The sequence below is a fragment of the Lepidochelys kempii genome, chromosome 4 (genome assembly GCF_965140265.1).
Source record: "Lepidochelys kempii isolate rLepKem1 chromosome 4, rLepKem1.hap2, whole genome shotgun sequence".
Taxonomy (NCBI): domain Eukaryota; kingdom Metazoa; phylum Chordata; order Testudines; family Cheloniidae; genus Lepidochelys; species Lepidochelys kempii.
This window is the reverse complement of record NC_133259.1, coordinates 83,230,509-83,246,800: the sequence shown is the minus strand read 5'-3', so window position 1 is coordinate 83,246,800 and position 16,292 is coordinate 83,230,509. Positions and strand designations below refer to the sequence as shown.

The following is a 16,292-nucleotide window of genomic DNA, read 5'->3' as shown; positions in this document are numbered from 1 at the left end:
AGTTTTTCTCTGCTTTACCCAAAGGGCAATTTAATGCTACATCAAATAAGATAGTAGCAGAATAATAAAAAGAACCGTTCCCTTATCCAGTGGCTTTTAATAGCTTGATTTCATTTTTAAGAGTCTGATAATCTTCACTTAGTGCTTTGCTCTGGATCAAACACTTCACTGCAGTAAGCCTGTTTGTTTTTTTGCTTTGGGTCTATGTTATGTTCAGCTAAATCTCCAGATTAAAAGGCATTTGGTCCACATACTTTGCGAGATTAACTTTGTGATTTTTCACTCCCAATGGCAAAACTTTCTCACTCTGTCATCATGTCAAAGGCTAATAAAAACAATGCAAGTACTAAGGTTTAATGATGTCCGTGAATTCCCAATATGTTTGATAGTAAATGAATGTCAGTGTGCGCAGACTGCAAGAAACAGGGCAGGTACACTCCAAAACTGGTGGTTTATTTTATAATGAGATTCACCAAACTGGTAACAAAAGAGCTTTTGTAGCATGACACTGGTTAACAAGAAACCAGTCCCCTTTAGGCATTCCAGCCCTTGGTTCCCTTCCAGACAAACTGGTCTTGTATGATGAGAGGTTACTGAAAACCCAATTCACTATACATGAGGTTCTACCAATCCCAAAGGATCGGACACTTACCCCCAGTCAACATATAACTCATATCTTACCCAAAAATAATGCTTGTAGCCAATCTTTTAGTAATTAAAACTAAAGATTTAATTATATGAAAAGGAGAGACTATTAAATGGTTAAGAAATCATATACATTACAATTGATCTTTAGAGTTTGCTGGTCAGGATTATAGCATTGATATCAAATCTGCTATCTTGTAAAAAATCTCTCTGGATTCATCAACAGATTGGAGTTGGGCGGGGGGGGGTGTCATTAAGTTCCCTGTTTGAAAGCAGTGAAAGTGAAAGAGGAAATGAAGACAAAGAAGTGATGTCACAGTCTCCTTTTTATACTTTCAGTCCAAGAGCATGGAAAACTACTGGCAAAAGGTGGAGTCTTAGGTCACAAATCCAAATCCTCGTCACATGTCCGTACATGCCATGATGAGTCACTGGGAAGCCATTGCCTCAGTGCTTTGTGAAACATGTCTAAGAAAGACTCATTGAGCATGCATAATGTCTTCAATGGCCCACTGTGAGAGCTGAGTGTCCTTAATGGGCCACCAACACATGGCTATCTAATCCTGATGTAAATTTGTCTGGGAGGGTGTCACCCAGGCATGCAACACATTTTTGAGATTCAAATGAGTAGCCAATATTCATAACTTCATATAAAAAGGTGATGCATGCATATAAATAGGATTATCATATTTAGCAAATCATAACTAAAGCTATGATTTTTGTCACAAAGGTCACGGAATTAATGTAATCCATGGCTTCTGGATATCTCTGTGACTTCAGCCAGCAGTGGCTGGGAGCTGCAGGATCCCCTTACTGCCTGTGGTGGCCAGGAGCTGTGGGGTACCCATCTACCCAGGCAGCAGGGGCCCCTTGGAACTCCGAGGCACCATGGGTGGTGAGGGGACCCTGCAGCTCCCAGCTGCCGTGGGCGGTAGACAGCTCTAAGCCAAGCAGCTCTTGACCGCTGCAGGGGGCAGAAGAGCCCCCCTGAGTGTGGGGGCCCCCGCAGTTGCCCAGCCGTCACAGGCCATGTGGGGTCTCCGCAGCTCTCCATTTTATCATGGACAGGTCACGGGTTTTCATGAATTTTTCTTTATTGCCCATGACCTGTCCGTGACTTACTAAAAATATCCATGACAAAATCTTAGCCTTAATCATAACTTTTCTATTGATACCATACGTGACATGCAATAATGATATAAATGATATTGATACCATACGTGAGGTAGCAATAATGATATAAATGGTCACCTTTAATTATACAGTGTCAGTCAGTCACTACATTTATCATCCAAGTGTGCAGCATGCTGCATACAAAAAGAGGGACACAGTTGGGTACAAAGGAATTCTTAAAATATACTGATCTGCAGCTTACTAAAATAATTTTAAAAAGGGTGATGCAGTGGTGAGAGTCTGCTATAGACCACCAGACCAGGGGGAAGAGGTGGACAAGGCTTTCTTCCGGCAACTAACAGAAGTTACTAGATCACAGGCCCTGGTTCTCATGAGAGACTTCAATCACCCTGATACCTCCTGGGAGAGCAATACAGCAGTGCACAGACAATCCAGGAAGTTTTGGAAAGTGTACAGGACAATTTTCTGGTGCAAGTGCTGGAGGAACCAACTAGGGGCAGAGCTCTTCTTGACCTGCTGCTCACAAACCAAGAAGAATTAGTAGGGGAAGCAAAAGTGAATGGGAACCTGAGAGAAAGCGACCATGAAATGGTCAAGTTCAGGATCCTGACACAAGGAAGAAAGGAGAGCAGCAGAATATGGATGGACTTCAGAAAAGAAGACTTTGACTCTCTCAGGGAAATGATGGGCAGGATCCCCTGGGAGAATAACATGAGGGGGAAAGGAGTCCAGGAGAGCTGGCTGTATTTTAAAGAATCCTTATTGAGGTTGCAGGAACAAACCATCCCGATGTGTAGAAAGAATAGTAAATATGGCAGGCGACCAGCTTGGCTTAACAGTGAAATCCTTGCTGATCTTAGACACAAAAAGGAAGCTTAGAAGAAGTGGAAGATTGGACAAATGACCAGGGAGGAGTATACAAATACTACTCGGGGATGCAGAAACGAAATCAAGAAGGCCAAATCACACTTGGAGTTGCAGCTAGTAGGGATGTTAAGAGTAACAAGAAGGGTTTCTTCAGGTATGTTATCAAGAAGAAGAATGTTAAGGAAAGTGTGGGCCCCTTACTGACTGAGGGAGGCAACCTAGTGACAGAGGATGTGGAAAAAGCTAATGTAGTCAATGCTTTTTTGCCTCTGTCTTCATGAACAAGGTCAGCTCCCAGACTACTGCACTGGGCACCACACCATGGGGAGGAGGTGACCAGCCCTCTGTGGAGAAAGAAACGGTTCGGGACTATTTAGAAAAGCTGGACGAGCACAAGTCCATGGGGTCGAATGTGCTGCATCCTAGGGTGCTAAAGGAGTTGGCTGATGTGATTGCAGAGCCATTGGTCACTATCTTTGAAAACTTATGGGAGGAGGTCCTGGATGACTGGAAAAAGGCTAATGTAGTGCCCATCTTTAAAAAAGGGAAAAAGGAGGATCTGGGGAACTACAGGCCAATCAGCCTCACCTCAGTCCCTGGAAAAATCATGGAGCAGGTTCTCAAGGTACTGTCTCAAGGTACTGTCTCCTACAGTATTCTTGCCAGAAAGTTAAAGAAGTATGAGCTGGATGAATGGACTATAGGGTGCATAGAAAGCTGACTAGATCATCAGGCTCAACGGGTAGTGATCAATGGCTCCATGTCTAGTTGGAGGACGGTATCAAGTGGAGTGTCCCAAGGGTCGGTCCTTGGGCCTGTTTTGTTCAATAGCTTCATTAACGATTGGGAGGATGGCATGGATTTCACCCTCAGCAAGTTTGCAGATGACACTAAACTGGGAGGAGTGGTAGATATGCTGGAAAGTAGGGAGAGGATACAGAGGGACTTCAACAAATTAGAGGTTTGGGCCCAAAGAAAACTGATGAGATTCAACAAGGAGAAGTGCAGAGTTCTGCACTTAGGACGGAAAAATCCCATGCACTGCTACAGACTAGGGACCGAGCTGCTACGCAGCAGTTCTGCAGAGAAGGACCTAGGGGTTACAGTGGACCAGAAGCTGGATATGAGTCAACAGCGTGCCCTTGTTGCCAAAAAGGCTAACAGCATTTTGGGCTGTATAAGTAGGAACATTGCCAGCAGATTGAGGGATGTGATCATTCTGCTCTATTTGGCATTGGTGAGGCCTCATCTGGAGTACTATGTCCAGTTTTGGGCCCCACACTACAAGAAGGATGTGGAAAAGTTGGAAAGAGTCCAGCGGAGGGCAACAAATATGATTAGCAGGCTGGGGCACATGACTTATGAGGAGAGGCTGAGGGAACTGGGATTGTTTAGTCTGCAGAAGAGAAGAATGAGGGGGATTTGGTAGCTGCTTTCAACTACCTGAATGGGGGTTTGAAAGAGGTTGGATCCGGACTGTTCTCAGTGGTACTAGATGACAGAACGAGGAGTAATGGTCTCAAGTTGCAGTGGGGGAGATTTACGTTGGATATTAGGAAACACTTTTTCACTAGCAATGTTAAGCACTGGTGGAATCTGCTTCCTTAGATGTTTTTAAGGTCAGGCTTAACAAAGCCCTGGCTGGGATGATTTAATTGGGGATTGGTACTGCTTTGAGCAGAGGGTTGGATTAGATGACCTCCTGAGGTCCCTTCCAATCCTGATATTCTATGATTCTGTGATTCTATGATCTACAATTAAACATAGTGAGATTTCAGGGTCATGCAGAAGATCCCCCTCTCTCAGGTGAAAATTCTGTTCAGGAAGCTGATTCTGTCTGGAGAGCAGAGAGGCTATTCAATTTTCTTTTTAACTGTTATGAAGAAAAAAAGTTGAAAGGTTTATGAGATTCGTTTAATTTGTCCCCACTGTTCATCCAGATTGGAAAAATGTCATTGGTGGATCTGTGGTATATTAAAAGCTGGGTAATTTGTGCCAATAGGACATTTACTCTTAAGTCACTCACACAAATGGTGGCATATAGAGGTGCTGGCTTACTTCCTATTGCTATATCTCGGTTCTGTAGATTAATTCCTGACAATAAAGTAAGCGTGGTTCAATCCAGAGTCTGAGCACCTCACAGTATTATTCTATGATGCTATTTAGTCTCTTCTGGTGAACTTTCGCAAGCTGTTAGCTTGTCTAAATAGAGTTGATAGTTGCAGCCTAGCTGTAGCCATTGTGACCAGTAGGGAGTCAGCTTGTGCAGAAAATCAGGAGCATGCAAGATAAAACTAAGTAAGTGGGTAACTGGTGTGAGAATGTTTTTTACACAGCCAGAAGCCTCCTCTGTTAGTAATGAGAGCATTGTCTGAGATAATTGTCTGGTCAGGGTTGCCTGGTCTGTATATTGGATGGAATTTGTGTAGTATATAATGTCCCTAATAGGGCATGCTAAGGAATTAAATTTGAAAAGTTTACTTCTATATTTTTGTGTTCCTTCTGCTAGTAATGCCTACAACTGATGGCTTATAGTTGTGAGTGTTAAGTCTTTAATAATATATATTTTGTTCACAATTATTAAAGCTCTTACCCCTTTATTTTAAGAATGATTACGGACAAGATTTAAAAAAGAAAAGAAAAGAAAAAAGCCTTAATTTCGTTCCTAAATCCATAGCTGGCAAGTATATAAGTGGCCTGATTTTCAAATGTCGTGAGCTCCCTCAGTTCCCATTGTTAGGATATAGATATTCAGGCTTGTCTGTAAAGGCCTATACTCTAAGAATTTAAGTATATTCTTATCACTTAGCTAGTTCTAGAGGTATAAAAGAAAGAATCAAAATCACTGCCAATGTAAAGGCCTTTTCTCACTGTGACAGTCTGAGGCCCTGTTCTTAGGCTAAGGTCTTTGGCTAAACAGTAGAGGCAGCCATAAGCTGGGAAGTGAAGGGTCACATCCTCACATTCCAAACTAGTCACATTGAAATAAGGTGCTATTGGGCTGTTAGGAATACAATCCTGTCCTGATAATGCTGATCACCTCCAGACAAAGGGAAGAGCCTAGAGGATGTAAAAGGAAATTTAGTTTGATAGTTTTCTGTTTGGTAAGAACTCACTTATCAACAGACACAGCTGGGAAACCCTTATGTCTTTATAGATGTAGTTGTGAAATCGTCACTTCTGTATGGTTTTGTCATTATAGTTTCCACTTTGCTATTATTTGCATGGTCTCTGTCTAGTTCTGTGATTGTTTCTGTCTGCTGTATAATTAATTTTGCTGGGTGTAAACTAATTAAGGTGGTGGGATATAATTGGTTGAATAATCATGTTACAATATGTTAGGATTGGTTAGTTAAATTTCAGTAAAATGATAGGTTAAGGGATAGCTAAGCAGAACTCAAGTTTTACTATGTAGTTTGCAGTCAATCAGGAAGTAAGGGGGAATGGGAATCATGTTTTGCTAAGGGGGGAAATGGGAACAGGGAATGGAGGTGGGGAAATTGGAATCATGTTTTGCTAATGGGGGGGGGAATGGGAACAGGGACACAGGTAAGGCTCTGTGGTGTCAGAGCTGGGAAGGGGGACACTAAGGAAGGAAACTGGAATTATGCTTGCTGGAAGTTCACCCCAATAAACATCGAATTGTTTGCATCTTTGGACTTCGGGTATTGTTGCTCTCTGCTCATACGAGAAGGACCAGGGAAGTAAGTGGGTGAAGGAATAAGCCCCCTAACACCCATTCAGTGGTAACCCAACTTAGGCATTTTTAAAAGTCTTGCACTATAATATTTCTTCTGAAAACTTAAATTCTCTGTCCTGGTCCTGATTGCAGTTCATCCTGCTTTATTTGGACCTTCACTTACTATCTTCAAGTACTAAAATAAGTGTCCTTTCTGGAGTTTTCTGCTTGCGAGAGAAATCTGGGAGTTTGAACAGGTTCCCCTGCTGTGGCATCCTCAGTATTTTCTTGTTCATGGAAGGACTCCCAATCACAAAATAAGCAGAAAAGCTCTTCCAAGTCTCCTGAATCACTGTGTGGGAGTAGTTGGAATTTCTGGATTAAACCGAAGTTTCTTTGAGAGTACAGATGTTTTGTGAGGTGAAAACAGGCATGCTGGCAAATTGATAATACTCTGTGAACTCTTGTTCAGGTGATATCTCTTGTACTTCTGAAGATATGCCATCACCTACTATGGAGGTATCTGGTTTAGCTCTAGCTTCTTGTGTTCCTTAATGTGGTGCTTTCTTTTCCAGTGTCATTTATTACTTTTATGAGGTGTTTAGGACATATTTTATAATTAAATGAAATGTCATGTAAAACATAAGAAACAACAGTTTGGTGTTGTTGTAATCCATACTGACAGCAGGCTCAGCTGGTAACTCACTGTGTAGGAAACTTGCTTAATTCTCCTGTCTACTATCCGGTGTTCTCTTCTATGAGTAATTTACATGGAAGATAGGGTTTCATTATCTTTTTATTATGTGCTGCGAGGGTTGATGGGAGAATCTTAACTTCCTGGCTGTGAAGCTGGGTTCACTCACATTCACCGGATACAAAAAAGTAACTATGTAATTAGTAGCTATCTGCTGATACTTCTGATGAGGTATTTGGAAGCCCCAAAACCTTGTGTTCCAAGCTTTTTAGTCAATCTAATACAAAGAAAATGAATTGTGCAGAAATTGAAGCTTGGCACCACAGACCTAGATGCCTTATAAGCAATCTATCTGTATATAATATCAGCAATGTCAGAAACAGAACTTAATTCTGCCCTAGTCTGTGAACAGAGCAGTAAGGAAATGTCCATGAGTGCAGTAGTTTTGTGATGAATGAACAAACAAGTAGAGTGGTAAAAGTGTAAGTAGTCAGTCTCTGCTTGGCATTGATTTAACTGAAGAATCCACATGTCGAACATCAAGGTTTGGCTATACTTTAGGCCATGTTTAGACTTCACTTTAAATGATGTATGACAACTAAAGAGCTGTAGGTTTCCTTCTCAAAGCATCTTTCAAACCTATGTGGAAGAGATAGTGAGCTTTCAAATGGAAAAGTGCAGAGTTGAGTTAATTTACAGATACTTGAGAAAACATTTATGGGCAAATTAAATCTGTGGGGACAGCATATCTACAGGAAATATTAATTACTGACATGATACCCCACTGTTACCATTTCATGAAAATTCCTACAGAGGGTGCTACTTAGGAGGCTGAATAATTATTTTGCTTCCGTCATTAAGTTTCCCTTGTCATAATACTTCTTGACACATTGCATTAAATCAGATCAGACATGAATGGTATAGTTAGTACCTTTTTAACAGAGATCGTGCCAGTGTTCAGAGTTGAGCAAAAGGAATTCTTGTAATGTCTTTCAAAAATAACAAAGCAAAAACAAACCTGCATTTCTGTGTTTTTTGCATGATTTGTGTTTGTTTTTGCAGAGTGAAAATCAGAAGTTTTGTAGAGCTCAAACTACTTTCAGCCTGAACAAGGAGTCAGTGCCATTGAATTATGGCTCTGGGGTTGCCTTGGTGATGGAATCATAAGACCCTTATTCCTTTAAATAGTTTGCAGATGATTTACAAAATTCTGGGCTTTGCTTTCTTTGCTCTTTCTTTGTCTGTTTTACTGATGTTGGTTGGATGTTTTTTCTTAATTTTGCTGTGTGTTTATTTGCAATATATATATATATATATATATATATATATTTGCCGCCTCATCTCTTGTTTCTGTGTTTCTCTGGTTGTTTTACAGGGAGACAACTGTGCAACTTAGGTTTTCATTCAGATACAGCCTTCATATGCAAGATTAACAGGTAGGAAAATTCCTGAAGATTCATTTTTTTTGTAAAATACAGATTCCTTTTGATTGCCTTTTGACTCCCTCATGATTATTCTTTGTTCTTATTTTCAAAATTTTACAATATGTCACTGTATACAATATGAACAATTTAAAATATGTAAACAAAATTTATTGTGGAAAAAGAAAAACATTTTATCTAAATTGCTATATAACAGAATACTTATCGTTTTACAGCGGAACAGTGCCTTTTTTTTTTTTTATAATAAACCAGCCTCCTTCTCCCAAAACAGACAAAAAATATTTAATTAGTATTAGGCATTGTGATGAGCAACCTCTGTTTTGACTGCTGTTGTCCTACCTTGTGCTGACTTTATCAGATTTCAGGGCCTGGAAATCTTTTTATTCATTTCATTGGACTTTGAATGAGGGCCTCATTTGATAATAAGGTTTGAGTTCATTTATGGGATATGAAGTCCAAAGGTTAACATAGTCTAGGTGGTGAATTGTAGATGTCAGCCTCAGAATTGTCATAGAGTTTAAGGCCAGAAGGGGCCACTAAATCATCTAGTCTGACCTCTTGTATATGACAGGCCACCAACACCCTAAACCCAACTACCAAAATACTACAGCCTACAGGAGACTATTGAACCACTGAAAAACCATGAATCAGGTCAGGCCCTAAAAATATAACAAGATTGGCTTAAAAATCATGACATTTAAAAAATAATAGATCTGAGGTTCTTTTTTTTACCTTCTGGGTTTCAAGTCTTAAGGGTTCACATCTCTGCAACCATGGGGTACAGAAACAATTTTTTTTTAAAGTTGAGATTCTCACATAATCAGCTGATTTCAAGAGCTGGGACTTTGAGGAAAAACACCAAATATCATCAGATTTGGCAACACTGCACACTCTCCCTTCAGAGCTGGCACCAAAACAATGTGTTGGGGCTGCTAGTCAGCTCCTAGTTCTGCTTGTCATCAGCTGAGAAATACAGTACAACTGACACCTTAATTCAAGGAATCAGGTACAGTAAGTAGCATGGCCATTAGTTATCTGCTTATCTATCCATCTTAAGTTATTTATTTAGGATGGGATTTTTAAAAGTACTCAGTGGGTGCCTAAATCTGAACCAATTGAAGTCAGCAGGAGTTTACCAATGACTTCAGTGGGAAAGATTTGTCACCCCACTGAGCTCTTTTGAAAATCCTGTCATAATTCTTATCCCTGTGGCATCTAAATGCTCCTAAAAGTAGGTAAAGAACCTTTAAGAATCGTCACAGAAATGTGAACAAATGTAGTAGATGGGAAGATTGCTCTTTGTGATCATGAAAATGTAGAAAAAATAACAGAGTCCGAGCTTCAGAATGTCTCTGCTGCAGCAGAATACTGCCCCCAGCATCTTCAGCCTACAGTGTTCTGGAGTCCTTCCTGCTGCTTCTCTGCCCTCTTCTGGGAATCATAGATGTCCTGTGTGTCTTTGCTGTTCTTCTAATAGATACCTCAGACTTTCTGTCTCTATGGTAATACAAAACAGGAAGAGCTTAATGGAAGCCACGCAGCATACCATAGCTTGCAGGGGGAAGGCAAACAATAGGGGAGCAGGTGGTTTACCTTCAGGTTAAAGAAGGACACTCCAGGGATGCAAGGAGAAAGTGTAACTTTTTTAACTTTATGTTGAAATGTTTATAATTAACATTAAGTTGTTAAAGACAAGCATATAATAAAACCCAACTTGGTTTTGTTGGTTTGAGCTCTTAGGTTGGTTACAGAAAATGTATTTGGTAGAGGATAATTAGGGAACATTTTGAAGGATAAAATTAAACTTTCTTTAAAAGTAACCAAGCATACAATTACCACTTATACAATACTACAATTATATTTATACTCAAAGATGAAATAGTGCATTAATGTGTGATTAATAGAGTGAAGTACCAGCCTTATAATTTTTCAACCTACTTTTTGTAGTCAATTGGAGCTTGTCAAGGTTTTCTTCCCCACTCTGAACTCTAGGGTACAGAGGAGGGGACCTGCATGAAAAACCCCCTAAGCTTATTTTTACCAGCTTAGGTTAAAACTTCCCCAAGGTACAAACTATTTTACCTTTTGTCCCTGGACTTTATTGCTGCCACCACCAAGTGTCTAACAAATATAACAGGGAAAGAGCCCACTTGGAAATGTCTTTCCCCCCAAAATCCCCCCCAAGCCCTACACCCCCTTTCCTGGGGAAGGCTTGATAAAATTCCTCACCAATTTGCATAGGTGAACACAGACCCAAACCCTTGGATCTTAAGAACAAGGAAAAAGCAATCAGGTTCTTAAAAGAAGAATTTTAATTGCAGAAAAAAAGTAAAAGAATCACCTCTGTAAAATCAGGATGGTAAAGACCTTACAGGGTAATCAGATTCAAAACATAGAGAATCCCTCTAGGCAAAACCTTAAGTTACAAAAAGACAAAAAACAGGAATATACATTCCATTCAGCACAACTTATTTTATCAGCCATTTAAACAAAACAGAATCTAACACATATCTAACTAGATTGCTTATTAACTCTTTACAGGAGTTCTGACCTGCATTCCTGCTCTGGTCCTGGCAAAAGCAACACACAGACAGAGAGAACCCTTTGTTTCCCCCCCCCTCCAGCTTTGAAAGTATCTTGTCTCCTCATTGGTCATTTTGGTCAGGTGCTAGCGAGGTTATCTTTAGCTTCTTAACCCTTTACAGGTGAAAGGGTTTTTCCTTTAGCCAGGAGGGATTTAAAGGTGATTAGCCTTCCCTTTATATTTACGGCAGAGCTTTCCTGCAATTTAGCTAGGCTATTCCTTCCATATCCTTCCCATATGATCAATATAGAAATCATTGTAATAGCAGTTCAGAATTCTCAAACACTCACTAAAAACCCCACAGAAACCAGTTATAACCAAAACATAGCCACAATACAACTTTGGGTCATGCCTTTGCTAACTTCACTTTTCCCATCTTATGGTCTCCAATTTACTTCTAACTCTCTCACACCAGCACTCTCAATTTCCCATGCTCTTCTGCACTTAAGCTAAGTTAGGCCAAAACCTAATTTCTAGTTAACATAGACTACAAAATACAAGAGGGAGTTGTGTAGACACAGCATTATTCTTTAGACTACAGCATCTACAACAGCACAGCTGCACTGATGTGCACTGTAGTGCTTCTGGTGAAGACGCTCTAAGTGGATGGGAGAGACATAGGCTTCATAACTCCTGCCTCCATAAGAGGTGGTAGCTATGTTGGCGGGATAAGCTCTCCTGCCAACATAGTGCTGTCCACACCAGTGCTTAGGTTGATGTAACTTATGTCACTCACCCTTATTCACTTATTCACACCCCTGAGCAACCAAAGTAATTGATAGTGTAGACATAGCCAAAGAGATGGAGTGAATGGGAATGAGGGATAAGAAGGAAGGTGATAGTAAAGAGGGTGGAGGCAAAGAAGCAGGAGAGAGGTGGAATAGAGAGAAAAGGTATATGAAGTAATAATGAGGCAGGGACAACAAAGAGAAATGAGGGAGTGCAAAGGGCTACAAAAAGGAGACAGGAGGGGCCATAGGAGAAAAACGTTGGTCCATAGAATTGAAATTTTTCAGTTACAAAATTCAACAGTGACTGTCACCAAAATTGCAAATTTTTCCAGGCTCTGATTAATAAAGTGGGAGGGGGAATCTGCTAAATTTATGTAGCTACCAGGTAAATGTAGATAAAGATGGGGCAACTTGCTGGGAAGAAATACATATGCTAGAGCGGAAAATGAAAAAGAAAAAGTAAACTCTGCAGTGAACATTTATGAAATAATTCATAAATAACGAAATGCTAAAAATATATAATTTCCCTCCACCATGGATTTAAGTATTTCATAATTTTCCATTACAGTTCATGCAAAAAGATAAAGGAGGGGTGCGGGAAAGAGAGGATAATTTCTAGAACTCTTGCAGTACAAGTCAGATGTCAGCCATACAGATAGCAGGTCTTCTTGTGCCAAATATATTTTCTGAAATTTTCATATAAATCCCAACTAAAGCAAACTGTGAAGTTTCAGAAGATGCATATTATCTGATGGTAGTTTTACTCCTGCTAATGTATCATTTTTCTGTGGAGCGAAGATTAAATGTTTTGGGTTTGTTTTAAACTCACTCATTACTTACCATACACAATAGACTTTGTCAATGAAGTGTGACCAAACTTTCATTTGGATGAACATGTTTTCCCCTTCCAAATCAGTCTTTCCCCACCCCCCAGAAACTCTCTCTCCCTCTCTCTCTCTCTAACATAAGAATGTAATTCTCTCTCTCTCTCTCTTTCTGTGCTCCTAAAGAGAAGCAGAACTAATTTAGAAAATGTTCCAGGAGTCAAGCTCGTAGATTGTACAATTAAACTGGGATTTCCAAATGACTTCTAAGAGAGTTAGGAATTAAACTTAATGAGAGTTGGATGCTGACTAACTAACTGTTTTAGTATCAGAGGGGTAGCTGTGTTAGTCTGGATCTGTAAAAGCGGCAAAGAGTTGTGTGGCACCTTATAGACTAACAGACGTATTGGAGCATAAGCTTTTGTGGGTGAATACCCACTTCGTCAGATGCATGTCATGCATCTGACGAAGTGGGTATTCACCCACGAAAGCTTTAACTGTTTTAGGTGTATCTGAAAATCTCACCTTTTGTTGATACCTTCACTACTGCTGTATGTTGTACTGCATTTTCCCCTCACTATACAATTTGAATATATATATATAATGGATAATAAGAAAGGTAATCACTTTAGATCACAGATACATAAATGGGCCAGATCTAAAACTTATGTAAATTGTCATGAAGCTGACTTACACTAGTTGAGGATTTGGGACCAGGACATACATAAAATGTGTTAGGTCACATGGATGGCAAACATGGCCACTGAAAAAGGAAATCTGTCTTGAGGATCTAAGACAAGACAGTCACTGGCAGGGTTGTTTAAGCTAGCTCTCCAAGTTCTGAAATTTTACCCACTATTGCAAATTTGAGGAAGTGACAGTCTTAGCACTTCAAGACCATTGTAAGCTCTGATGTTATATAGGTCATATTTTTCCACTACACTGTCTGAGTAACTGCTTTGTAACTCATTGAGATAATAGGACAGTGACAGATTGTTGGATATGCCTGTTCCAAATTGTGATCCCATGTTGCTTCAGTGACTTCACTTCATTTTGTAACCTTCATTTTGGTGTATGGCCTTTAAGTTGTATTGCAACCTCCTTTGTGGAGTAGAGCATCCATTAAGTGACAACGGCTTGACAACTAGGCCTGGTCTACACCAGGAAATTAGGCTGGTATAACTATGTTGTTCAGGAGTGTGAAAAAGTCATACCCTTGGGAAACACAGTTAAACCAACCTAACTCCCAGTGTAGAGAGCACTAGGTCTACAGGAGAAGTCTCCCTTTGACACCGCTACTACCGCTCAGGTGGTGGAGTACCTCCACCAACAGGAGAACCTCTGCCATTGGCATAGATAGTGTCTTGAGTGAAGCACAACAGTGGTGCAGCTGCAGTGTTTTAAGTGTAGAAAAGCCGCTAGTGGAAAGACTTTGCCTTAGAAGCTATGACAGCAGTCGAGAGCCATCAACGTTGAATTACTATCCCATACTGGAACAATGGGTTTTCTACGGCCCGGGACATTTAAGTTGAATGTGTCTCTACACAGAAACTGATGGGGGTAGGGGTAGAGCCCGGAACTCTCCCAGCTGATGAATTTAGGCAAATGCGGAAAAGAGGTGGTGTTAAAAAGAGGATGCTTTTCTAAGAAAGGGGAACCAAGCCACACCACCATGACATTCAAGACCATCAGGACAAGAAGACAGGAAGAGCTGCCTTCTCTAAAGACCTTGACCAAACGCAGGATTCACAGGAGAGATGAGATCAGACCAAGGGGGAAGTGTACAGGATTTTTGTTGTTTTTCAAAGATGTGCAGCTCTCTAATGCTTTCAAGAGTAAAGTGGCTGTGGTTACAAAATGGCTGTGTGTTACGTGCTTTCCTGCTATGTTGTCCCTAGAAGATATAATTGGAAACCAGAGCTCCCACAGCCAGGTGGTCTCCAGGGGAAACGTGCCTAAGCAAATGGAGGCTTGAGAGAGTTGTGACATTGGTTTCAGGGTCTAAGTCACCCAGGCTGCAAATCTGCAGCTGGGAATGTGCTTGAGAGACCCAGACCTAGAAACAGTGACCAATCACTACCGAGACTCAGAGGGGTTAGAAGCATGTGGGATCCAGTGATAGGGTCCACCTACAACAGACTAGAACCTGTCCAGAGAGAGGGACATAACCAGGTTGTAACAAGGACCCAGTGAGCCTGAGCCTGATTTCATTTAATTGGGATAATTCCACTGATGTCTATGACAGTGGTGCTCAAACTTTTGCTTTGGTGACCCCTTTCACACAGTAAGCCTCTGAGCACTACCCCCCCCCATAAATTAAAAACATATTTTTTTATATTTAACCTTATTATAAAAGCTGGAAGTGAAACAGGGTTTGAGGGTGGAGGCTGACAGCTTGCGACCCCCTGAGGGGTCAGGACCCTCAGTTTGAGAAAACACAAATGTAAGTGAGATCACCATCAGGCTTTATGCATCTAAAGATAATTCATCATAACTGTCTGATTAAAATATTAACCCTTTGTAATAAGGAATTGTCCTTGCCAGATGTTCACAGTCTATTCTGGGAACATAATTAGAAAACTCATCTCCAATTAAACTTTCCTTCAGTAACTAAAGTGTTAACCTAAACTAGTATTTATTCAAGTTTCTGGCCCCATAAATATATGCTTCTGTTCTCAAGAATGCCAACCTATTTCATCTGCAGAAAGGAACACTTTAGACTCAGAGTTCAAAAATGAAATAAGGATAGTAATTTCTGAGTAGCTTCCTCCTTACCCTGATTCATAGCTGTCACTTCAGGCTTAAGTGTCAAGGTAGAAAGCACAATTTCATTTCTCTGCTGAAGCCTGTAATATCAGGAAAAATCAAATCAGGTTGAGGTGTAATCCTGCAGGGAAAGCTCTCTTAAGTTACAAAACAGTTTCAGTTAAAGCGAATCCCCTTATCAGTGTCTCAGCTATGTGCAAAACAGTCAAGCTTGCATTAAAAGACATTTCAAAAACTGCAGCAGAGTAGTCTCTTTGGCTTCCCTCAAGCTATACGGATGAACACCGTGGGCCAGATTCTGACCTCAGTTGTATCAGTGTAAATCCAAAGTAACTCATTGGCTCATTCAGTAGAGTTATTCTGGATGTACAGCAGTGCAACTGAAATCAGATTCTGGAATTCTGGGCCAGATACTTTGCAGGTATAACTCAGCATAACTTCAGTGGTGCTACACCAGTATACACCACCTAAGTGTGTATGTGTGTGTGTGTGTGTGTGTGTGTGTATTAAATTCCATTTGTATACACTACTCTGCAGTGACTTTGGCTGTCCTCAATATTTACTTCAGTGTGAAAACCCTTCTGTTTATACATCAGACTTCAGGTTAACATTGCTTAGTTGTGCTCGTTAACCAGCATAGCACAGTTTGCGTATCAAAAAATCCTTGGAGAGACCCTATACTTGCCAAGGATCAGTAGCCATGAATTGTTGTATTGGTGAGCTATGGCTGTGTAATGCTGCATTTGACCTACTGGGATTTCAGAACTGCCCATATGGAAAGATCTTTGAGCCCTGTAATGCTTTCACCAGTTCTTCCTGTTTGTTTACATTCTTGCCTCCAAGATACAGCTGTGTTTCCTGTTCTGGAACCTACATAGTCTTCTAGGCTGTAGGAGCCAAGAAACCTGAATCTCAGGTTATCTGCT

At 40.5% G+C, this 16,292-nt stretch overlaps 1 long non-coding RNA gene across 1 annotated transcript in view; it reads left to right on the top strand.

Annotated features, from left to right (window-relative positions):
- The window catches only part of LOC140909992 (uncharacterized), a 166,817-nt gene extending 158,356 nt beyond the window's left edge, over nucleotides 1–8,461 (top strand). The window contains exon 3 of the long non-coding RNA XR_012158399.1: nucleotides 8,395–8,461. This is a non-coding gene — a long non-coding RNA (uncharacterized lncRNA). The remainder of the gene's footprint in view (nucleotides 1–8,394) is intronic.
- The last annotated feature ends 7,831 nt before the right edge of the window (nucleotides 8,462–16,292 follow it).